Source organism: Miscanthus floridulus, chromosome 9, assembly GCF_019320115.1.
Source record: "Miscanthus floridulus cultivar M001 chromosome 9, ASM1932011v1, whole genome shotgun sequence".
In the NCBI taxonomy this organism is placed as follows: Eukaryota; Viridiplantae; Streptophyta; class Magnoliopsida; order Poales; family Poaceae; genus Miscanthus; species Miscanthus floridulus.
Genome location: NC_089588.1, coordinates 80,589,278 through 80,613,858, shown reverse-complemented (window position 1 = coordinate 80,613,858; position 24,581 = coordinate 80,589,278). Strand labels below are relative to the sequence as shown.

General features: G+C 46.8%; 1 pseudogene; it reads right to left on the bottom strand.

The window, feature by feature from the left end:
• LOC136480152 (F-box/FBD/LRR-repeat protein At5g22700-like) overlaps nt 1–24,581 on the bottom strand; it is a 44,311-nt pseudogene that overhangs the window by 6,590 nt on the left and 13,140 nt on the right.

Sequence of the window (24,581 nt, the reverse complement as noted above, 5' to 3'; positions counted from 1 at the left end):
ATCAATTCTGTTGAAGTAGCCAAACGCATCTTACCGGAGCCTCCGGACATGCCGAAGGGCAAAACAGATCTCAAAGATCAAGAAGAAACAAAGTTAGTCTCATTAGAAGATGCGGTCCCAGACAGAAAGGTCACTATTGGAGACTACCTATCGAAAGAAGAAGAAGCAGAACTCATAGAAACTTTAGCCAAGAACAAAGACGTCTTTGCCTGGTCAGCCTCTGACTTGAAACGGGTCAGCAGGGATATTATACAACACTCCCTTAACATCAACCCCAGAATAAAACCAAGGAAGCAGCGACAAAGGAAAATGTTGGAGGATAGAATCTTAGCAGCAAAGGCTGAAGCACAGAGGCTATTAGACGCATACGTCATTAGCAAAGTCAAGTACTCAGAATGGCTGGCAAATGTAGTACTAGTACCGAAGAAAAATGGAAAGATGAGAATGTGCATAGACTTCACAGATCTGAACAAAGCATGCAAGAAAGACCTATTTCCATTACCAAGGATAGATGTCTCCGTCGACAAGGTGGCAAAATGCAAACGCTTTTCGCTCCTGGGCTGCTTTTTAGGATATCACCAAATCTGGCTCAACAAAGAAGATGAGGAGAAGACAAGTTTCACTACCCCCTTCGGAACTTATTGTTACATCAGAATGCCCGAAGGACTAAAGAGCATAGGATCAACCTTCGCTAGAATGACAAAGGCGGTCCTTGACCCATGGTTGTAGAAAAACATTATAGCCTATGTTGATGATATTGTGGTAATGAGCAAGAATGAAGGAGATCACATAGCAGATTTAAAGGAAACCTTCGCCAATCTAAGAGAAGCCGGGCTAAAACTCAACCCAGAAAAGTGTCTTTGGTGTAAGCATAGGTAAAATGCTCGGGTACATCATAGGACCCGAAGGTATAAGGGCCAAACCAGACAAAACGAAGGCCATAATCTCAATGGTGAAACCATCAACCAAAAAGAAAGTCCAAAACTCACTGGAAGAATAGCAACGCTAAACAGATTCATTTCAAAGTCAGCAGAATGCAGCCTCCCATTCTTCAAAGCTTTGAGAGGCAGAGACAAGGTGGAATGGGGGCGATCCCATGCGAATTCTATAAAAGAATCAATTATCCCAAGGAGAAGCGAGAACCACTTAAATGGAGGAATCTATTGTATTTCTGTAAGATAGCTAGCATTCGATGTTCGTACAACAGGATCTACAACCCCTTTTTGGGCTCCGTAGTAGGATTGTGTTGATGTGCACATGAACAAAAGTGCACATTCCTATCCCCTTTGACGAAGCACCAGGCAAAGGGACGGTTGAGCAACTCAAGCGAACCGCTCTACCTAACTTTGGGCTTCGTCGCCCTAGCTTTGATTATTATGTTAGATCTCATGGTACCGGAGGACTCAAAATAGCATATTCTAGGGTGGGCCGAGCCCAAGAAAAGCGGAGAAAAACCCAGGAAGAGATCTGCTTATGAACGAACAATTTCCAATGCTTGGCCCAAGCCAAGACAAGATGGCAGATCAGTCGAAGGCCTTCCAATAGCTCAAAAATTATTTGGCTACTAGACTCTTGGTGACAGTGCTGGATCTGGAGGCTCCATTGCTGTTATATGTTGTAGCCCCCAACCATGCGGTCGGTGGGGTGCTTGTTTAAGCAGTGTTATCCTAAACGCTAAATGGTAAACAGTCGGTCACCTACCATTTAGCCCATTATTCGGGCAAAACGGGTGTTTAAACGGGAAAACGACCGTTTGAACGGTCAAAACAACCGATTAAACGGAAATGGTGTACCACCGTATAGCGTTTAAATGGTGTGTAAATGAGCTAAACGGCCGTTTAGGCAAACAGTGTGTTTAAGAGAAAGAAGAAAAGTCGAAGGTCATTCAACAGCCCGTCTATTACATTTCAGAAGCCCTATCAGGAGCAAAATTGAACTATACAGAGATACAAAAAATAGCATATACAGTGTTGATCTCCTCAAGAAAATTGAAGCATAACTTCCAGGCACATGAAATCATAGTACCCTCTTCGCAACCACTTGGAGACATACTCAGCAACAAAGAAGCCTCCAAAAGAATAGGAAAATGGGCAACAGAACTATCCCAGTTCGAGCACAACTATGTATCAAGAACAGCAATCAAATCACAAGCACTAGCAGATTTTATGGCAGATTGGAAACCTTTGGCACACCAAACCCCACAGCCTCAGCCTCAAATCTAGACACTACACAGACGAAGCTTGGGGACATCTAGGCGCTAGGGCCTTTGCTGTTTTGATAGCACCATCTGGCCTCCATACAAAGTATGCAGCAAGGTTAGAATTCAAGGCAACAAATAATATAGCAGAATACGAAGGTCTCATACTAGGCCTCAACATGGCAAAGGCACTCGGAGCAAAAATATTACTGGCAAAAATAGACTCCCAAGTCATAGCAGGACAAGTCAAAAAAGAATACATGGCACAGGAACCAGAATTAGTCAAATACCTGGCCACAGTAAGGGCTCTTGAGCGAAGGTTCTAGGGATTCACCCTACAGTATATACCACGAGCAGAAAATACAGAAGCGGACAAATTGGCGGAGGCAACAACAAACAACTTACCCATACTAAATGGAGCCTTTTACCAAGTATTACAAGCACCAGCAACGCAGGTAACAGCAAAGGCATTCAAAATAGTCTTAGTTACTGAGTCTGAAGACTGGAGGCAGCTGATCATAGACTACCTGAACAACGTGCATCACATAGAAGATGAGGCAAGCTCAGCAAGAATGACAGCAAGAGCAAGAAGCTATACACTAAGAGATGGAATATTGTACAAGAAAGGGGTTGTCCAACCGCTGCTCAAGTGCATACCTCAGAGCGAAGGCAAAAACCTTCTACAAGAAATCCACTCAGGGATATGCGGCTCACACAATATTCCGAGGGCACTATCCGCGAAGGCCATTAGGTAAGGATTCTATTAGCCTATGCACATCAAAGACGTAGAAGAGATTGTCAAGACATGTCAGGCATGCTAGAGCACCTCCCCACACCAGTCAAAACCTTTGGCTACTGTACAACTCATCCCACCCACTTGGCCCCTGCAAAGATGGGGCATGGACCTTGTTGGGCCGTTAACACCATCGCAAGAGGGGAATAAGTTTGCAATAGTAGCCATAGAATATTTCATAAGATGGATTGAGGCCAATCCGCTTGTAACAATCACATCAGAGATAGTAAAAAAGTTCTACTGGCAAAACATAATTTGTAGGTTTGGAGTGCCAAGAACCTTAATAGTTGACAATGGAAAACAATTTGACTTAGACAAATTCAAGGAATTTTTAGAAGCATAGGCACCAAGATAGCCTTCGCTTCAGTCTACCACCCAGAGTCAAAAGGAGCGGTTGAAAGAGCCAATAGAGTAATATTCTCAGCAATATCGAAGACTCTATTCAACCTCCGCAAGAGCAAATGGGTAGAGGAATTACCGAAGGTTGTGTGGTCCCATAACACCACAACCTCTAGAACAACAGGATTTACACCATTCAAACACTTATATGGTGAAGAAGCAATGTTGCCCGAGGAAGCCAAGCATCAGAGCCTCCGCATCATAAAACAAGCCCTGGTAGAAAGACGAAGAGTACTCCAAGGAGACAATCGAAGGCACAAGACTAGAAGGAGTTGAAAATGTCACAAAATACCAAGAGCAAACCAAAAAGTGGAGAGACAACTAGGTAGTCCGAAAGCTCGTACGAGACGGAGACCTAGTCTTAAGAAGGAAGCCCAATGCGGCCAATGCGAGAAAGTCCAACCAAAATGGGAAGGTCTGTACACGGCGAAGGCCGCCGGGAGACCAGGGTCGTTCTTCTTGACAGGCAGCAAAGGTAAAACAACCACTCATACATGGAGCATCGATAGTTTGCGTAGGTTCTATATCTAAAAATGTAAAGAGGTGGCCTCCGCGGAACTATAAGTGAAGGTCACCGCACCTCTCCCAATTTTCATATTTTCTTTACATTTCATGGAAAAGGGTCTGTACTCTTTTCCTCACAAAGGGGGCTTCTAATAGAGGTAACATTTTTAACGAGGCAAGACCCATGTAAAAACCTCTAAAAATATAAAGAGGAATTCCCCCAAGAATACCATGAAAAGTGAAGGTCGAAAGTGGCTAGCAATAGAGCCACAACATTCGACGACACAACAAAGAGGACCTTCCTTTGCTTTAGCCGAAGGCTCAAAAGCAAGGAACGACCTCCACAGCTAAATTAGATTGTAACCTTGACAAAGCCTTATCCACATTCAGGCATCAAGGATTGATCAAAATGGCCAAAAACCCGAAAAAGACCTATCGTTGCCATAGGCATCGGGCAAGAAAACACATGGTGAAGACCTACCCTTATTAGGCACCAGATGACTATTAGCGATTAATAGCCAAAGTACAACCACAATAAAGACCAAAGATATGCCAGGTACAAAGAAATTAGTCGGCCTTATTACGATTTCAAAACATACCTAAGAAATAAACATCGGCCAACCAACAAGATTTAATAAATCGTACAAGTAGTAGACTATAAAATCTAGAGCCTTACCCCAGCACTAGCCCTAGTCAGGACATTTTCATACCCCCTACCTCTAGAAGAGCGCTAGGGGGGAAGCAAAACCAACAAAGAACCGGTGTACTATAGAGCAAAGCAAGAGAAAATGGAAGCCAAAGTTTCTTTAGAAAAGAGAGACCAGAAGGTATCGTGTAAAGACTCGTAAATCCAGCGCGCAGCCCGACGAAGGCCATGTTGAGGTTGTACGCATCTTCCACTTGGTGTCATATAGCCTCCATGGGGCGTTGTATGACCACAGTCCAGCAACAAGTAGTCAGCGTCAGAGGTTGCGGGAGGGTATCACACAAAGGCTAGTAACATCCCCCGCAACTGAAGACACCATCTGGCGTAACCCGGCATCAACCATGTTCGACGGGAGCACAGCTACTCTAGCATAGCCAAAGGCAAAAACAAAATGATCTAGGCGCAAGCGGAGACAATGTCCAAGAAATACTTCTTCGACCTCCGTTGCTTGCTCAAATTGCTCTGTGGCCTCTGGAGAAACATCAAGAATAAAGATTAGCGCCTCCGATGAATGCTCAAATTGTGCCAAAGCCTTCACAACATCAGCAAGATCAAATACGAGCACCTCAGCTTCTCCACTGCGACATGCAGACTTGTACTCAACACCGACCAGAGAAGAAAGAAGCAGAGGCAAGAGCAAGAAAATAAGTGCTGTCCGCTAGAGCCCTTCGGCACAGGTAGCAATTGTAACCAGATTCTTCAATGAAACAAGTACCCAACCAATTATTTCAAACTAACTTTATTCAAAGAAAGCAAACATATTATAACAGAGCGCATTACAAGCGTAGATGACACAAACACACACATAGCCTTACAAAAAAAAAGAAAAGAAAGAGAGAACAAAGAGCCCGAAGACAGTGACAACACAAATGCAAAAAGCGTTGAGGCTTTCCAAAGCATACATTACAAAGCCGCGAAGGCTAACCAAACAATTTGTCACAGGTTTAAAGCTAAACTGGTGGCCAAGGCCCTTACCAAGCTAATGACCAAGTAAATTCTGCACGTTCATCATCTATATCATGCACAATGAAACTAAATATATCACGAACCGAAGGATGGGGGAAAGTGTCATGCCAATACTCCCACAACTCTCCACTGACATAAATACCATCTTGCATCATAGTTAAAGGAACAACGTCTCGTGCAGGCCCCTAAGGGGTAACCTGCATAGATCAAATATACATTAAGCTTACAAGTATGCATGGTAGCATGCGAAGACCTCCATCCACTAAGCCTAAAGTGATATCTAAAAACATAGAAATTACACCTCCGGTGCTGTAGGTATGGAGGCAACTTCCTTGGGCTTTTGGGCATCAAAAGCAATAGCAGAGGATTTCCCCCGAAGTTTCACCAAGTTCTGAAGGCCCTTCAAACTCCCTCTGCCCTTTGAGCCCAACAAAATGCATGCAACCTAGCTTCCCAAGGGTCTTGTAGAGATTTGTGGCACACAAAAGCGCACCAAAATCCATAGCGCCTCCGACAAACTCTGGCAGTTTTGCAACATTTTCCTTAGACCTACCAAGTATACCATAGGCGGAGGCGTCAGCCGGCAAAGGTGAAGTTGCACCTCCAAAACCTGCCAAAGCCACCTGATACAACTCAGCGGTCGAGACACCAGCAACACACGGCTCTTCTAAATGCTTCTGTAGTAGATCAACTTGCACACTCAGCGTCTGGCTCGAAGACTTCTCTACATCAATCTCCTTTCGAAGGCCCTAATTTGCATCGATCGCTTTCTACAATTGGGCAAGGGCAAGTTCCTCAGTGGCCTTCGAGCCAGCAACATCCTTCTCCAGGGCCACCACCTAGATCTTCAAATCCTTCACAGTCTGACAAGCAACACGAAGGTCAACCACTTCTATAGCAAGCCATTTCTTTTCATCCTCAACCATGTCCAGCTCTTTCTGAAGGACCTCAATAGCCTCATCCTGCTTGATAACTTCTTTGGACGCACGCTCCTCATGGATTTCCAACATATGGTGTCCCTAAAAACAACAAACGTTAACAAAAATAGAGAAAACCAAGACTGATAAGGTGAGAATACAAAGCCTACGCACTAACCGCACAGTTATGCTCAAGATTGTAACGCAACAGCTTGTTGAAATCCACCTTCTTAAAATGATGACAGGAATAATCTTGCAAAAAGACAAAATATAAGAAAAGGTAAGGCAAAACCAACAGAAAAATATGAAATGCAATCTCCTATCTCGCTATAAAGAGCATGCAGGGTTTCTGCCCACCCACTTAGTGTATCAGCAGAACCTTCGCCTAAAGCAAAAGCGAACAATAAGAACTAAACAACGGCAAGTTCAAAGAAAAATACAAGAGCTAAGCCAATCAAACCTCCACCGCCAGGGGGCGCATGCTCTGAAGGACTAGCTCCAAGTTGTAGTGAGGCCGTCGAAGGAGCACGCAACCCCACTCGAGTAAGATCCAAGCCAGCGGGAGTAGGTTGTTCCCCAGGAATTGGCGTCTCCATTGCCTTGGTCAAGTCAACTAAGAAATGAAAGAACATATTAGAGGAGCTACGAAAACAAGTAAAATACAAAAAGCACTTAAGATAGATTTACCTAGGTGCAAGGTTTTAACAATAAAACTTGATGCTCCATCACCCATAGCATGGGGCGAGGTCGGCGTAGCCTCCAGACCTTGGGGCAAAACCGAAGATGGCCGCTCATCGGACTCAGCCTCCAACACGTCCAAATGTTGGGCCTTCGCAAAGTGACCAGCTTTGATAGAAGTGGTTTCCTCACTGGCAGAAGCAGAGGCAGAACCAGCCCCCACAGTGTCACCCTTGGACTCAGATGAGTTGTCACCAAGGATACAGGGCAACGACACCACATTGGAGGCTCCCGCCCCACGAACAATAGCCGCCGCCTTAATGGATGAAGCCATCAGGTCTTCATCCGAGCGAGCAATGGAAGCCTTCAGCTGACCAGCATCAATAATGGGACGCATAGCTTTTGACTCATCATGGGCACTCTGTGCCACCTCTGTAGCAGCATCCATGATGTTTTTTGCCATCTTCCTCTTCTCCGCGATAGCCTTTAGAGCGTCAGTGTTCTTCCTCTTCTTACACTCTGCTCAGGCCATAGCAACAGGGGACATAGCAGACTTAGAGGCATTCGCTGCCTTATCCTTGATCGACTTCAAAACCTTCTTAGGAACCCTATGATCCTTGTACTTCACCTTCATCTCTTCAAATACCTAGTTTAATCGAGGCATGATACAACCAATTACACGACGAGACAAATATTCCATTTTGGAAATCTCTCTAAGGATCTTGGAGGCGGACTGCTCCAGTTCACTAACGAATTCCTTATCATTCTTGTCTTCCACGCGGGTAAGATAGAAACACAGACATAACTCTCCCTTCGTGCTGCCAAAGACAGGGAGCTTCATCCTCACTAAGGTCATCCATGGCCTAGGTTTCCCCAAAGGCCAGAAATTAGATACCACCATCTCTTCAACAAGGTCATGACCCCCAGAGAAGCAGCAGGCCTTGCCAAAGGCTGCGTCACACGCCGCTGCTCTGCATCAACCTCCGCAAGAGGCCTCACTTGAGTCAAAGGCTTCATGTCACCCATTGTAGAAGCAAAAGGATACTTCTTGACCCTCAGCCCCGTCTTGGGAAAAACCCCAGGAGTTTTCACATAGAACCAGTAGCGACACCAGTCCTTCTCCCACTTATTCTTCTGCGTGAAGGAAATCTCCAAACCACCATCCTTCTAAGCCCTCTTCTCTATAAAGGTGCAACTGGCAAACTGATACTCAACTTCCACGCTGTCAACCTTCACCTTCTTCGGCTGATGCTAAAGTTCATAATACACACAAAATGTATCCAAATCTAGGGGTGTGCCATATGTCTCATAGGCATAACAAAACTTACTATGGGGGGTATGACCCTGAATACCCACGACAGACCACATGGGCTGCGCCCTTAGGGGCGGCCCAGCCCACAAGATGAAGCCTTGTGGGGCATGACTCTAGTCGGCGCCTTCCACAAGACATCTAGAGGATATCCTAAAGATACAATGAGATCTGTAAGGATATGTATGATCCCAAGATTCCTATAATTAGTTATTACTTTCCGGTTATCTCTCAGATCTAATTGACTTGTAACCCTACTCCTCAGACTATATAAGGCGGGTAGGGACCCCCTCCAAACTCATGCAATATCATACGATAGCTAATACAAACCAACAGACCACAGGAGTAGGGTATTACGTCATACTGACGACCTAAACCTGTCTAACTCGTGTGTCTCTATTGCCTTCTTGTTCTTGATCTCACGCTCCTCTGCCTATCAATCTACCTTTGTGGGATATCCCTCGGAGGACTGCCGATGATATTCTGTTGATAGTTAGCGCGCCAGGTAGAGGACTGCGTGCTGTTTCCTTATCGAATAAGATGGTTTTTTCTGCAAGCTCTTCATCCCTCCCGCATCCCGACCAAATCTTCACAGTCAGATCAATCTCCTGGATCATCAACGCTGATGGAGTCAGAGAGCTCCTCGAGCCAGCGCAGATCGTTTCTTCACCGATCATCCTCACACCTGCAACTGTAGATCCGATCATGGAACCACCTCCAATGTTGCCTTCATCAGCAACTCACTACCCGCTTCCTCGCTACCAGAGGAGGCAGATCAACAACGATGATCTAATTGAGTCCATCGATCAGGTTGGTCTGAAGCTTGTTGATTGCCTCTCCATCACTGAATCAACCCTAGACACTTTGGTTCAGCGCCGACCACCCTCTGATCCAAATCTATCGGAGGCTGCTCGAAAAACTCTAGGAGTTGCGGCTCTACCCTTCGGTCTCACCAACGTCTCCACTACTTACCAAGATGCCCTGAGGGGAAAATTTGCCAACTAGGTGGGAGACGCCCACCCACTCGCCGACCAGCTTGCCATCTAGCCTCCGCCAGCCATCAACATGCTACACATAGGCCGGTGCCCTAGAGTGTCCCTCCAGACCATCTCGGAGGAAAATCCAGCCTCTGAGTCTTAGGGCTCTACGGAGACCCTAGCCGAAACCTTCACCGAGCAACTCCTCCCACCCTTCCGAGATGGCGCGATCTTCAATGTCAGCGTCGACATCCCTCCTTGAAATGGCAAAACCAAGGAGGAACATGTCACTCATGAGAACTGGGACGTCAACCGCATGCAGCGCCGAGAAAATGAGGCAGCCATTGTGAGGGCCAAGACTGCTCAAAATAATCGGCTCGACTCACAAGGAAGGTCACTCCCGCTCCACCGCGACCTCAACGAAGAGTTTCTCCGCGTTGACGGCCATGACATCTTCAAGACTCCAAGCGCCAATTTGGCAGTGGCCGCCAATGAGCTCGCCCGCCTCCCGCAGACACCTAAGCTTGCCAAGGTTGCCTCCTTGCTTAAAACAGCACACTGTTAGGTTAATGAAATCCACGAGGATCAGAGACCTTCATGCTCTATGAGCACGATTCGTTGATCAGCTATGCCGAGATCCAATCACTGCCCTAATCAAAGCTGTTTCACTAACTAGTCACTGCCTCTCTAGGGGGGAGCCGGGGGCCACCATGTTGAACACCATCGCCAACATGACCAGGAGGTCGAACAGGACGCTCGAGTGCACCTCAGCAACCTTTAGGATGCACGACAGCATATCGAGCAATGCCGCTTCGGTCGCCATGAAGACAAAGTATGCCGCCACCAGGAGTACGAGCAGGAGTATAGAGACCTAGACTCAGCTCTCGAGCCGATCGACGCCGGCAACACTGCGGCTGACGCCGACCACAACCCCGAAGGGCCCCAGCATTTATGAGGGCGCTCTAAACACTTCATTGGCCCCGTGGTTTCAAAATCACTGGGGTCGAGCCCTATGAGGGAAGGATGAATCCAACATAGTGGCTACAGGCTTACACCACTATTGTCCACGTCGCCGGAAGAGACACCAGTGTTATGGTGAACTATCTCCCCATCATGCTCATGCCAGCCGCCGTAAGCTGGTTTACCAGCCTAGCCCTGGACTCCATCGGATCCTAGGAAGAGCTAAAAAAAGTCTTCACTGACAATTATATGGCTACGTGTACTCGGCCGGGCACCAAGCATGATCTCAACCATATCAATCAGAAGCCATCCGAGCTCCTCTGTAGTTACATCCGATGCTTTTCCAAGATGAGGAATTCTATTCCCAACATCATGGAAGCTGAAGTTATCACCACCTTCATCTGAGGACTCCACCATCGCGAGCTTCACTCCAAGTTCAACCATAAGGCACCCATAGGCATTGGGGAGATGATCACTATTGCCAACCAGTATGCCAACGTCGAGGAAGCTGAGGTGTGCTTCAACGAGGATGCGGGCACTCATCGCCCACCTCACTGCTACGACGACCGCCCCAACGACTGACGCCACAATGATCACCGCTTTGACAACCGCAGTTACCATTGTGACAACAACTGTGATTGAATAGAAGGACCCAAGTCTAGCCAAAATCACCACCGTTGGCCATACCACATCATCACCACCGTCAGTCAACCTCGCACCAAGTGTAACTATGACAAGCAGTACCAAAAGATCCTCGATGGCCTGTGCCCTCTTCACAAGAACACCAAACACAAGATGAAGAACTGCCTCGGCTTGGATAAGGAGTTTCAGGACAAAAAGCTAGAAGACAACGCCAACGATGAAGTCAGAGGCCGCCGACCACCTGGGGGCAACAACAATGCCTTCTAGGACCATGACAAGGTGGTCACCACCATCTTCGGGGGCCTTGCCTCCATCAAAAGCAAAAGAGAACATAAGCTCGCCACACGGCAGGTGCTCTCCGTCACTACGAAAGACGCCACCGCCAACCCCAGTTATCGCCCATGGTCTGAGGTACCCATCACCTTCAATAGGGCCAACCAGTGGGTAGACATCCCCTACACAGGGCATTTCCTCCTTGTCCTTGACGCAACCGTCCAGAAGGTGCTTTTCAGAAAGGTGCTCATTGATGGTGGGAGCGCTCTGAATCTCCTCTTCGCTGGAGCCCTAAAGGAGCTAGGCCTCGGGTCATCAGATCTCACACCCTCTAACTCCTTTTGGGGTGTGGTACCTGGTAGGGCCTCTAAACCACTAGGAGAGATCACCCTACCAGTACAGTTTGGCACGACAAGCAACTACTACGTCGAACACATCAACTTCTACGTCGCTGACTTCAACACCGCCTACCACGCCATACTTGGTCGGCTAGCTCTGGCTAAGTTCATGGCTATACCGCATTACGTGTATCTGGTGCTGAAGATGCCTTCACCTATAGGAGTTCTGGCCCTGCGGGCCAACCTCTCCATCGCCTATGCTTGCGAGACAGAGAGTCTCGCTCTCGCTGAAGCCACCGACCTCTCCATCCAGATGGCCAGCGTGGTCACCGAAGCCAAGACATTGCCCATCGGCAACATGGAGATCCTAGAGCTAGAGCCTCCCCGTGCCTCTGCCAAGTCGAAGGAAATAAAGGAGGTCAGCCTCGGCCTCGACGACCCCTCCAAGACCATGAAGATTGGGGCTCACCTTGATCCCAAATAGGAAAGCGCACTCATCTCCTTCCTATGTGCCAACGCTGACATGTTTGCTTGGAAACCTGCAGACATGCTAGGGGTACCATGGGAGAAGATCGAGCACTCCTTGAATGTCTCGCCGACCGCCAAACTGATCAAGCAGAAACTCCATCGATTCACGCCAGACAAGAAGGAGGCTATTAGGCTAGAAATAAAATGGCTCTTAGCTGTCGGATTTATAAAAGAAGTGTATCATCCTAAGTGGTTGGCAAACCCTGTTCTTGTTTGAAAAAAAGAATAAAGAACAGAGAATGTGCGTTGATTACACTGATCTTAACAAACACTGCCCTAAGGACCCCTTCGGTTTGCCTTAGATAGACAAGGTTGTAGACTCCACCGCTGGCTGCGAACTGCTCTCCTTCCTTGACTATTACTTCGGCTATCACCAGATATCCCTCAAGGAAGAAGACCAGATCAATACGTCGTTCATCACGCCCTTTGGTGCATACTGCTGCACCACCATGTCCTTCAGACTCAAGAATGCTGGGGTGACCTATCAAAGGGCCATCCAGATGTGCCTCGATCAACAGATCAACTGCAATGTCGATGCTTACATCGATGATGTGGTTGTCAAGTCTAGGACCACCGACAATCTTATTGCCGACCTTGAAGAAACATTCGCCAACCTAAAAAAGTATCGATGGAAGTTGAACCCTTCAAAGTGCATCTTTGGAGTTCCATCCGGTATACTGCTGGGTTGCATCGTCAGCGCTCGTGGCATCGAACCCAACCCTGACAAGGTCTCTGCCATCACCAACATGAAACAGCCAACATGTGTCAAGGATATACAGAAACTTATAGGCTGCATGGTTGCTTTAAGTCACTTCATATCATGCCTCGGCAAAAAAGGGCTACCTTTCTTCAAACTCCTCATGGCCTCCAAGCACTTTTCCTGGTCAGAAGAGGCAGACACAGCTTTCAAGCAGCTTGAGTTGTTCCTAACAAAGACTTCAATCATGACGGCGCCATGGCTAGATGAAACTCCGCTGATCTATATCACCGCTACTTCTCATGTCGTCAGCACAACAATTGTGGTCAAACATGAGGAGGCTAGGCACACCTATAAGGTGCAACGTCCAGTATATTTCATCAGTGAGGTTCTTAATGAGCCCAAGACTCGTTATCCTCAGGTCCAGAAGCTGCTGTACGCCGTCCTGATCACGTTGCGTAAGCTCCGTCACTACTTTGAGTATTACAAGATCGCCATGGTCACCGAGTTCCCTCTGGGAGACATCCTCCGTAACAAAGAGGCCAACGGTCGTATCATCAAATGGGCTATTGAGCTCGACACTTACTCCATTGAATTTAGAAGCAGGCCTATGATCAAGTCTCAGGTGTTTGCTGATTTCGTCGCTGAGTGGACCGAGATCCAAGAGCCCATCACCGCCACCTACCCTGAGCACTAGGTGATGTACTTCGACAACGCCCTTAACATCAATGGTGCTGGTGCGAGCATTCTGTTCATTACACTGACCAAGGATAAACTCCGATACGTTCTCTAGATACACTTTCCGGCCTCCAACAACGCCGCCGAATATGAAGCATGTCTCCACGGACTTCATATAGCCGTTGAGCTCGGCATCAAATGCCTCATGGTATACGGGGACTCCACGCTAGTCATCAACCAGCTTAACAAAGACTGGTCTTGCTCTAGCAAGAAGATGGATGCATATTGCGCTGAAATTAGGAAGCTTGAAGGAAAATTCTATGGCATCAAGTACCACCACGTGGTACGCGACCAGAATCAGCTCGCCGACCATTTATCCAAGTTGGGCTCTTCTCGCACCGCGATTCCACCAGGGGTCTTCGTTCAAGATCTCCTGGCGCCATCCATTAAAGAAGATAAGGAAGTTTAGGAAGTTTCCCCCGCCGAGCAGCTGGTACTGGCGGTACCTTCGCTGGCCACCGATTGGAGGGAACAATTCATCAAGTACCTTACCAGCGCCAAAGTACCCACCGATAAGACTAAAACCGAATGCCTAATACATTGAAGCAAACATTATGTGTTGGTGGATGGCAACTTGATGAGGAAAAGTGCCAAGGAAGGGATTCAGCAAAAATGCATCATCCAAGAAGACAGAGTGAAGTTACTTCTCGAAATTCAGTCTGGTTCCTACCGCAGCCACGCGGCTTCGAGAACACTGGTCGGCAAAGCTTTCTGAGCTAGTTTTTACTGGCCCACGGCCATCTCCGATGTAGAAGACCTCATCCAACATTGTAAAGGATGCCAATTTTTTGCCAAGCAAATACACGTGCCGACACAAGAACTATAGACCATTCTAGCTTCCTAGCCCTTTACATGCTGGGGACTAGACATGATTGCCCCTTTTAAGCCAGCGCCAGGTGGCTTCTAGTATGTATACATTGCCATTAATAAGTTCTCCAAGTGGATTGAGTATAAACCGCTCGTCTTGGCTACTACAAAGAAAGCAGTTGAGCTCTTCAAAGACATCATCCACAGATTCGGTCTCCCGAACAGCATCATCACCGACCTCGGAACTACATTTACTGGCCATCACTTTTGGGACTTCTGCAAAGACCATTGCATCTCTCAAATACGTCTCTGTTGCTCATCCTAGAGCCAACGACTAGGTCGAACGGGCGAACGACATGATCCTTGATGCCCTCAAAAAGAGACTATATTAGAAAGAAGAAAAGCACCCGGGTACATGGCTCAAGGAGCTACCAGCTGTAGTCTGGGGACTACGTACTCAAGCTAGTCACGGCACCAGTGTGTCTCCAAACTTCTTGGTCTATGGCTCAGAAGCCATACTACCAACGGATATTGCCTTCTGAGTACCTAGGGTGGAAAATTATGATGAAGAGCAGGCCACATCTATTCAGACAGAGGATGTCGATAGGGCCAAGGAAGAACTCCTAATCACCTGCGTCCGCATAGCTAAATATCTAGAAGGCTTGCGGAGGTACTACAATCACAACGTCAAAGGTCATTCATTTGCTGTCGGCAACCTTGTTCTCCGTAGAAAACAAAAAACCGAAGGGATGCTCAAGCTCTTCTCCCCTTGGGAAGGGCCTTACATCGTCAAAGAGGTCACCTGACCAGGGTCTTATTGCCTATGTGACTTAGACGGAATCGATGTTCCCAACTCATGGCACATCAAGCACCTTATATGTTTCTATCCTTGAAACGCGCCAGATATGTACTATCCACTTTATCTTGAATAAAGTTTTCGTCTCCATAACTTGTCTCCACTTTTTCTCCATTTTGGTTTAACCCCCACTTACGGTCGCCGAGCTCTATGCTACTCCATAGCGAACTCCAATTCGAAATTGCCATAACTGCACCGACCATGTTTCTCCAAATCTCCAACGTTATCGCCGAACACGTTTTCGCCAAAATCGCCGAATGATTTCTCCAAATCGCCGAACACGTCTTCTCCAAAAATCGCCGAATAAGTTTTCTCCAAATCGCCGAACACTTTGCTCCAAATCTCCAAGATATTTCGCCGATCAGCGAGCAGCATACTTTCTTTTCTATTCTCTTTGAAGAAGACCCAGTCCCCGATCTCTCCCTACACGTGGCATGGGCTCCGTGCTCTGCGTTATGGGTGGTCGGCTGTGGTTCCTTGGTCACACCTGTTCCTCCTACACATCCATGGGCTCCGCGCTCGACGTTATGGACTATGGGCTAGCCAAGGTCGAGAGCTCAACACAGAACTAATTGCTCAAACACCGCTTATACTACCTATATCTCCAAGTTATTTCGATAACTGCCGAGCAGCACATGTTCTGCTCTGTTCTCTATGGAGAAGACCCAGTCTTCGATCTCTCCCTACACGTGCCACGGGCTTCGCGCTCTGCGTTATGGGTGATCGACTGTGGTTCCTTGGTCATGCATGTTCCTCCTACATGTGCACGAGCTCCGCGCTTGACATTATGGACTATGGGCTAGCCGAGGCCATGAGGTTTAGTAGCAAACCAACTGCTTGAACGCTACTTGTACTACGTATAATTGCATTATGGTTAAAACTACGAAGATTTTTTTTGCCGAAATACAAGCTAACTACATACACATGCACCTTATAACATTTATCATATACATAAGTGTTTTTTGCGCTTTCACATGTTCTAACTACACTGTCTAGAAATTACAGACAATACCCTCTGAGCAGATCATTGTGCTCCGCCATCACCGTCTATCTCACCAAAGAAGTCTATATCATCGGCAAGCTTCTTTGCTGCGTCCTCCACCTCATCCTCCAGCTGCTGGGTTTCTACCTCGCTCAGCCCTTCGGCAAACCCACCTCCTATTGCTTGAAGGTCGATGGCTAGGTAGTGGGACCGAATCACCGCAAGGGCATGAGTAGCAATGGTCATAATGGCATCGCGGTTGAAGATCTTGAAGTTCTCCCATGCTGCTTTGCACCTCTAGATGATGGTGTCCAAACGTTGCCGCCTATCGATGGGTGAAGGAGCCGGTTCTAGGTCGACGCAGTCGAGCACCGGTTTAATTGCGACGACTACAGCGTTGAAGTTATCCGTTTGGGTCCTGGCCTCTTGCACCAGCACATCAAACTATGCCTTGGCTTTTTGACAATAGCCTGCAAGCATTATAATGTTCCATCATACAAGGAAATTACTTCAATAGTAACTCTGACCAGGAGGTATTCACCTTTTAGCTCCTCGGCCAGTTTATCTGCTAGGTCTGACTCCTTCACCTTCTCCTATCGGAGTTGTTCGATGGCTTGACGTAGTTGGCTAAGCTCCATGTCTTGCTCTATAAGCACAACAGTTATCACCAAAAATATGGTTGTTCAGCAATACAAAGTACATTCGCCAATATACCGTACCTATTTTCTGCTCAAATACACTTCTGAGCTGTTCAGATTTCTGTTCCAACTGTTCAGAGGCATCCCTCAGTTGTTCGAAGATAGTGGTCAGCTATTTAGACTTGCTCCGTAGCTGCTTAGATGCAGCCACCAGCTGCCTAGATAGGACCCCACTATGATATTCTAGGTCCCGCGCGTTGGACTCTGTAAGGTCTCGCTCGCACCGGGCCATCTGGATGTTTCTCTCCGAGAGGTTCATCGCCTCCCTGAGTTTCTTGTTTTCCTCGGTGAGGGGTTCTATCCTTTTATCAGTTGGTGCCTGTAACACCCCGGTGTTATGCCAGCATTTAGGCACTGCAAATCATGCATATCATGCATCATCAAGCATCCTAATCATACATGCCTAATCATGTAAATAATAACTGAAACCCTGCTTCAAAACATACGAAACATGCTCGTGAAACATAAATGTTGCATACACTTGTTTAGAGTTGTTTTTGCCCTAATTATGCTTGCTAGGTTAGTAGAACTTGTTTGGCAATGATTGTAAATCATCTAGAATTATTTAGCACAATTTTTGGAGCAAAGTTTGTATTCAAATTATTGCCAAATTTTGCTTTAAAAATAATTCTCCAAAATTAGGGTTTTGAGTTAAAATTGACTTTAATTTTATAATTCAAAATCTAGACAGAATTGGACTTTGGTCATAAAAGAAAAGATGTAGAGTATTAAATTCTAAGCAACTTTCATTTTTGGGACATTTTCAAAAGATGTCATTTTCTTGCTCAAAATGATAATTGAAAACTGGTAATTGAAAATTTCTTGAAAATATAATTTGAAAAAAGGGTTTTCTCATTTTGCGGGCCGTCGCCTCACTTCTCGGCCCATGGCCGAAGCCGGCCCGGCCTGCATCAGCGCCTGCCTCCCGCGCTGCGCTCGCCTCGGCCCAGCCCAGCGCCACATCCGGCCTGCTTCGCGCTGCGCCGTGCCCGTTCCCGCTCGCCGTTCCAACCAGCGGCAGAGCACGACCGCCGTGTGGCGGCCATGCGCCGGCGATGCCCACCGCGTGTCGCAGCCAGTCTGCCTCGCCCTCCACGCGCGCGCCTACACCTGCCGAGCAGCGCTGCGCTCTCCACTCCCTCACTCACTCACTCAGCAGCAGCGACAGCAGCGCGCGTGCCCGCCATCGCCACCGCACGCCGCGCCTTGCTGACCAGCTCGCCCGGCCACCACGACTCGCCGTTGAACCCTCCACCTCGCCCGCAGCACCACCACCTCGTGCACCACGCTACCGACTAGCTCGCCACGTGATTCGACCGGAGGTAAGGCCCAATCGCGCGTTTTTCCTCCACGCTGTCGCTCATCGGAGCTCAGCCGCAGCTCACGCCACCATGGCTAGCCCTGCTCCGCCTCCCTCTCTTCCTCTTTTCACGCGCACCGTGCCCACCTCGCAATGGTGGAGCCCGGTTGCGAGTCAACGATGCCGCTCCGGCCACCCTTGCACCGGAACGAGCCCGTGCCGCCGCTCTGCAGCGCTGCCGCGTGCCATGACCGCTGGCCACCTTGCTCCGGTGGTCCTCTGGCCTTGCAAGTTGTACCAATGGGTGCATGTCGCTGTGTGGAGTCCGACGGTGCCAACCACGCCATCGGCAACTTCACCGCCGGTGAGATCCGGCCGGTCAAGGCCATCCCCTGCCTTCGGGTGACTGGCCAGTGGGGCCAATTGAACCACTGGGTCCCGCCTGTCTGTCTATCTGGAGCGGGTTTTGGGTGAAGAACCGGGTGGATCTAGCAGATTTGAGCATGAAGTTTAAAAGGATTTCGGAAATGATTTTTTGTATTTCTATTTAAATGAATTGGAAAATGTTTGTATACTCAAATTTGCTCCAAATCTGTTGAAACAAATTTTGCTAGGTTCCTTGTCACCAGATCTACATGATAAAAAAATTGCATGACATTTTTGAGATACTTTTCTGTTGAGCTTTATTTAATCCTTGATATTGCTAATAACTTGAAAAATGTGTAGAAAATCCTATAGGCTTCAGAAAAATATGATTCCAAGTTTGTTAATCTTCTTATGTAATATACTTCCTAGGAAAAATATGTGTCATGCATGTGCTATAGAAAAATTATGAGGTGTAGTTCAAGTGCCTTTAATGGCTGATTTTTGTTATTTTTGCTAGAGAGCAAAATTTGTATAAAACATGCATGTGATAATTTTTGTACAGTGATTATTTGCTGGGTAGAACATAGGAAAAATATTTCTTCTGTTGTTTGACACTTTTCACAGTACAAAGTATTTTCATGTTCATAATCATGCCATAGCTTGTTATTTTTGTGTAGGCTAATCCACTCATTCAAATACCATGAAAATCTGATGGTAGACTACTTAGGGTAGTACTGTGCTATGGTAATTTTCTAAGATTTTTCTAAGCAATAAAAATAGATGTTACTATTCAAACCTATTATTAATTAGGGTTTAATCAAGTGTTGCCTTATGTGTGATTAAGAAATTTGTGAAGCTTTGGTGTATCTTTGAAGCATTTAATGAGATGTGTTGACTTAGCATATTAGTAGTAGAAGAGAATGCAGTAGATGACATGTGCTTGTAGTATATGTTCTTGGATGATGTTGACTACCTTGGATTCAAGCATATCCATTGTATTCATCTCATCCAATGCATCGATGGCATAAGCACTTACGCACATTGCATCATACAAGATCACAAACCGAGAACCCAGTCGTCATACCCGAGGAGCCCGAGGAGCAGCTCGAGGTGCAGCCGCAGGAAGTGCCCAAAGCCGACGAGGAGGACGTTGAGGAACTTCCAGAGTGCCCCGATCACCGCCCGAGCTCCTTCGAGAGAGGCAAGCCCCGGAGCATTTTCTCCCAATTTGCAATTATTAATTCAATGCTTTACTTTAATTGATGCATTACGTTCAGGAGTTGTTTGCAACCGTTGCTGCGTTATACCTTGTCTACCTTTGTTATACTATATCCTTGTTACCCTGGTATCCGTAGTCGAGTCAATGCTTAGTTGGCTTAGACCGGTAGAAGTCGGGTGATTTCCTGTCACCTGCGAGCTATAGGTGGTTACCTGGATCTGCTTGGATGACTATGAAGTCATGGTATAACTAAGTGTTAAATGAAGTTGAGACCAGACGAAGACTTATAGAGTTTTGAACTATAGTGCTTTCCGTCTGTGTCGATTAAGGACCGACCATTGTTGGGCCTCGAGTCATGTTGAACGCATGCCTTACATTTAGCTGGCCGGATAAAGTACCTTCCGACCGCGAAGCTGGGAGATTATTCGGGCCGAGTAGAATGCCTGCAGCGCACTGTGCTGGAGCAGGTGTGGTAGGACACGGGGGCGAGATGATAAGACCAAAGTGTAGTCGATCGGCCCCTGGGTACATGTGGTTCCTAGCAAACTCAAGATTGCTAGATAGTTGACTCGGTGATCAATATCTCACTTTAGCGGGTGAGTGAGGTTTGTGTAAGGAATAAATCACTAGCTAGTTAGGAATCGATTCGAATTGCCATCACTCCTGGATAGTGAGCACTTGACTTGAGTGACTTCATCGTAGTAAGGTTGATGGAACACTGGGATAGTTATAATGAATATAACATTATGGAAGTTTATTAATGATCATTGGTTATCATTACCTGCTTAATCACATGTTCGCTCTAGTATAGGTGCAAATCTAGTCGACAGGTTATAAGTAATTAACTTGGCAATAATGTTTTTAGAAAGGTTCTGGAAATGCTAAAAACACTTCTTTTTGCAAATGAGTCAGCTACCCTACTATAAAGCCCTTCATAATCCTTGGTGTCACTTATTTTTGGTTATGTCGGGTAAGTCTAGCTGAGTACCTTCTCGTACTCAGGGTTTTATTCCCACTTGTTGCAGATGGGCAGATGTATTACGGCTACTGTATCAACTGCCTTTATCCTGTGATGGGTGATGCTTAGGACCATGGGCATGGTCATTCCTTATGTCTCGTCTGATGCTTTTGTTGGAGATGATCATTAGCTGGCACTGTATTTGAACTCCGTGTGAGTGTGTGTGGTTTTGAACAAATGGCTTCCGCTACTTTTATTCGAACTCGTTTTGTAATAACTATGCTTAAACTCTGATGTATCTGAGATGCGAACTTTTCTGTAATATGTGATGGTGACCACTAAACTTATTACGATCTTGGCTGGGATGTGAGTTGGTTTGAAATCCTTCGTGATTTCACGGACTACTGGGTTATACGGGCTTAAGTTTGCTAAATCGTCTGCTCTGGTGGATGATTTTCTTACTTAATTTCGTATAATTGGTCGGTTCTGTTACAGCTAGCATCAGAGCATGGTTTAGCGTGTTACTGTTCACAAGTGTATTTAAAACAAAAAGGCATTTGAAAAATATGATTTCCAAACTATAAAGTGTGCCAGTGGTCATATCCTTTATGCCCAGTTAAGGACTTTAGGTGGCTTAATTAAGTACTGACTTGAGGTTCTTGCATCATATTTCTCTTTCGTTGCTCATATGGCGTGCTATTGTATGAGTGCCACTTGTTTGAGTGGTAATGTATGGATCAATTGCCTCAACGCCTCGGTAAGTGTGAGTTGTGAGAGCATGATCGGATACACCGCCGATCTAGGGTGAATGTTTATATGATGCTGGAGTAATTACATGTTCTACGCATGTTTTACAAAGGTACCTCATGTGTGGGTCTTCCGTCTGTTGAGGCGATGCCGTCAATAGGGCGATGATTCGGGTAGTTACTACCGTTGTACACGTATCTAGGGATTCGTGTAGAGTGTGTAGATAAAATTTTACTACTTTTATGCATTCATTGGGAATTGGGCTGAAATGAATCTTCTGTAGGTACATAACAATGCTATAGTGTAGAACATATTAGCTACATATTTGAGAGATTGTTTGTATGCCACCGAATTCGTCGCTAGAAATTAATTATTTCATAAGTTTGTGAGAACGTACGGCACGTACATACATCATATTACTTGTGCCTTTCATTCTTGTCATGCATTCCTTCCCTTATAAATTGATTATCTCATTTTGATAAAAGTTGTATCACCTAAAAAAATGTTTCCATGGGGTAATAAAAGAACTTTTGCTACAGATGGCCCGCACAAAGCAGACCGCCCGTAAGTCCACCAGAGGAAGAGCACCTCGATGTCCGTTGGCCCTGAGGGAGCACTGCACCACGGACACCTTCTTGAGCGAGTTTGTCATGCCGACCTTGCTTTGGAGAGTGCTCCATGATGTGGGGTACCCAGAGGGTCAAGAGTCGGTGTACTCTTGGAATGGGAGCCAGTTAGCAGAGGATGGACTTACAGTGGTAGAGATCACGGTTCCTGCTCTCGGTGATGCTCTAGATTGGGATGGTTAGCACTTGGAGTTTGAGGGTCGCACTCCTACTGAGGGTGCAGAGGGAGTAGCTTTCCGTGTCATCGGGGATATCGTGAGCAGATTTCCCAGTGAGCTTGCAGCAGCTCTAGCTGGAACTTTTCCTAGGGATGATCCTCGTGATGCTATTTGGGTTCAGCCTTAGGGAAGTGCCTTGGTCAGAGGTCTAGCTGAGGGACAGGCTAGCGATAATCAGGCTATGAGTGCTATGTTCACCGCCATCAGAGCGTATGAGGGTCTTGAGAGTACCTACTGGACTTTGACTGGCTTATGTGGTCAGGATAAGCTCAAGGGGAGAAAGCAGAAGAAGAGATAGGCACGTGCTATAGCTAGTTTGCAGGAGCAGTTGGCTGATATGAACTTATAGCGAGACCAGGCGGTTGAGAGAGGTGATAGAGCTATGCAGCGGGTGCATACGTTGACTCAAGCCAATAACAATGCAGACCGCATGATTGGACAGTTGGTTTAGGAAAGAAATGAAGCCTAGGACGAGAGGGACCTTCTGCTGCAGAGGGTCAATGAGCTAGAGGAGTACAATGGAAACCTGCACGAGGAGTTTCACGCGCTCTACAATGGGGTTGGCCCATATGCTCCACCAGACGCCGCTGGCTTGGACATCGACGACAATGAGGATGAGCCTGTAGTTTCACCTAGGTGCGATGGTGACGTCTCCGATCCCGACGATGGCCCCGAGGAGTAGGCTAGTTGCCTTGCGCTAGTATCTAGGTCCTGTCGCGATGACCTTTCTTTTGTTGGCATGTAACCTAATGTATTTTGCTTCGAACTTATGAGACTTGGCATGTGGTTGGAACTTGATTAAGAATGCGATATCTGAACACATAAAAGTCCAGTGTATGTATGCTGGCAATTTGGTTGTATGGACGCGATGTTTGCTGTTGAAGTAATTTGATTAAGTGATGTTGTTTTAATTGGGATGCGATTGTTGTGCCTCTATTTTATTGTATGAATTTATTCTCTCCAGTAAATTCAGTATGGCATAATTTTTCCTTCACTCACAATTATTACAGCTTCACTCAATCATTACTTGTTGCTAAAATATACAGATGACAAACACTCACCGAACCACGTATGAGGCCGCTGAGACCGGTGCTAACGGTGCGGGGACCGGTGGTGGTGGAAACCACGGCAACAACAATGAGCCTCCCATGAACCGCATTTGCCACCTCCTCCCCCATTTACCCCAGAAAGGTTCCTCGCACAGTTGCTCGGGAGTCAGCGCAACGCGGAACAATCCCAGAAGAACATGGAGAATTTTCTGCGCACCATCGCCAACAACGTTCAACGCGGTAACAATCAGGGTGGTGGCATTGGAGTGAACCAATATAGCAGCTTCAAAGATTTTATGGACACCAGGCCGCCAATATTCAAGGAAGCAATAGAGCCACTCGGTGCTGAGGAATGGATCAACACTATGGAAGACAAATTCCGTGTGTTGAGGATGACTGAGGTATTGAAAACGGAGTATGCTGCACATCAGTTGCAAGGACTAGCGGGAATGTGGTGGAAGCACCATCGCACCACCTTCCCTCCAAATGCTCAGATTTCGTGAAGAGAGTTCGCTGAGGCCTTCCGTGGAGTTTATATTCCACCTGGGCTGACCGAGATGAAGTTGGGAGAGTTCTTGGCGTTGAATCAGGGCACCAAGACCGTGACACAACATTTGCATGCCTTCAACAACTTGTGTCGTTATGCTCCCGACATGGTTGACACCGATGCTAAGAGAATAGCCAGTTTCAAGAGGGGAATCAATCCAAAAATGATGAAGCATGTGGGTACCAACAACCACGTCAGATTCAATGACTTCATCAGTGACTGTCTGAAGCAGGAAAAGAACAACAACGCCAGCACCGCAGCCAAGACTCGCAAGAGAGCACTAGAGGGTGGTCCTTCCCAAGCAAGAGCACCTGCGGGAGGTTGTCCTCCCTATCGTCCATCAGCACCTAGCATGAGGTTCAAGCCACCTCAGCAGAGAAGTCAGAATTTCTGTGGACCCTAGAAGCCTTACAAGATGGTAGTACAGTCTAACAAGGCAGCCGCAACCACAGTACAAGGCAGTTCCAAGGGAGCTGTGGGATCTGCTAGGACAGTTCGGGGACCCTGCTATAACTATGATCAACCCGACCACTTCTCGAGGTTTTGTCCTTATCCGCCCAAGAAGAAGTAGCAGACTTATAATGCT